Below are 1,885 nucleotides of genomic sequence, written 5' to 3' on the forward strand. Positions count from 1 at the left end.
AAATTATTTTGTCATTAAGTTTGTAATGTTTAAAGACCTATTTGACAATAAGTTATATTTTCGATGACCAATTTGATATTAAGTTATCAAATTTAGATATCAAGTTGTCGTTAAATTGTTTGTTAGACTAATTTGTCACTCTTTTTACACATTTTTAGGAACCAATTTATTAACATTTCACACTTACATAGGCAAATTTAAGGATTAATTAAGTTTTTAGTCCTCAAACTATCAAGTTTTGAATTTTTGGTCCCTAAACTATTTTTAAAAAAAAAAAATTGGTTCATAAAGAATTTGTAGTTATTAAAAATAGTTTTTGTCGTTAACATCCTCAGTTAGTTAGGAGATGAAGTATCATGAAACAAGGTAGATTAAATGTCATGTGTATGCCACTTATATGTCACATAAGTTTTATTATATTTAGGGAAATAAATATAATATTATGTTATTAAAATGCAAAATAAAAAGAAGAATAATTATTAAATCCTAACGCTCTAAACACCCATGAACATGCAACAATCACCCATGAGCATATTTATCTACACTCTGTGGTGATTTTCGTGACCACTTAAGTTGACAATTTAATACTTAACAAAAATTATTAACAATAGAAATTATTTATAATAACGAAAAATTATTTAAGGATCAAATATTTAAAAAATAGTTTAGGGATCAAAAATTCAAAATTCCCATAATTTAAGGACTAAAAACTTAATTAACCTCAAATTTAACTATTTGCCCTAATAATTCTTTAGAAGAACTCTAATACATACTATCTTAAAATTTAAGTTCAAGTCTAATTCAATTTTTAAAAAAAAATAATGTATGATATGAAAATTGTCCCAACTTGTATGCATCATTCATCAATGTAAAGATCTTCAATACGAGTCTCTACTGATAATTGAACTGTGTACATTTGTACGTATGTTGGATTCTTCAGTAGTGTCTAAACATTTTTCTAGGTGAATTTCTATCAAAACAATTTTCATGGCTAATCATTATAGATATATGATTGCATTTATAAAGTACAGCCCACTTTTCTTTGCACAATTGGTTATAATTAAGACTTACGACCCTATTTCAGTATTATCCTATAGCTTGCAATCACAACATTTGTTGAGTCCCTAAGAAAATAAAAATTTGGAAAATAGTATAAATCAACAATGCATAATATTGACGATTCTGTTTTCATCTTTTCTTCTTTTAAGCTGTCTTGCCATTTTTTTTCTGCATTAACCTTCTTCTTTCTTGTTTTTTTCTAATAAAAGTAGAAAAAGGATGAAATCCTTGAAAATAAATATTAACAATTATTTTCTGAACCTTCAAAATATCCCTTCCTTCGTTTTCCAGCCATACATTCACCATATGCTTTCTTTCTCTTCATCATTAATGATTCTCCGAGCAGGAAAAGACCGTAACCACTGATCATTGTCGAGAATCCAACAAAACTGCTTACATAAGCAAATTATATCATTTCAATAAATAAAGTAAACAGAGGAAATTATTTAAAGGCTCATATCCCACGTGAATAATGAGCCCCTAGTCGCCAATTCATAAAGCATTTTAAATTTTTCATAAAGCAAATAACGGCATCATATTCACAATAAAGATCAATTACATATACCATGTGATTCTACTATGGAAAGAAAGAAAAAGATAAGGACGGTAATAAACTAATAATTGTGCAAAAGCAAATCTTGCTTCCTTAACCCGTCATATTGACTCATGACCAAAAAGTCTTTGGTCCATTCCCAGATTCACACTCCAAGTGAAACCCATCGCCGTTTGTTGCCAACGTGCCAAGCAATAAGCATTCTTTATTTCTTTCGCATCGCCTCAAATTCTAATAACACTATTTCATTCACATAGTTTATTTAGAACTAAA

Source organism: Glycine max, chromosome 18 (assembly GCF_000004515.6).
Source record: "Glycine max cultivar Williams 82 chromosome 18, Glycine_max_v4.0, whole genome shotgun sequence".
NCBI lineage: Eukaryota > Viridiplantae > Streptophyta > Magnoliopsida > Fabales > Fabaceae > Glycine > Glycine max.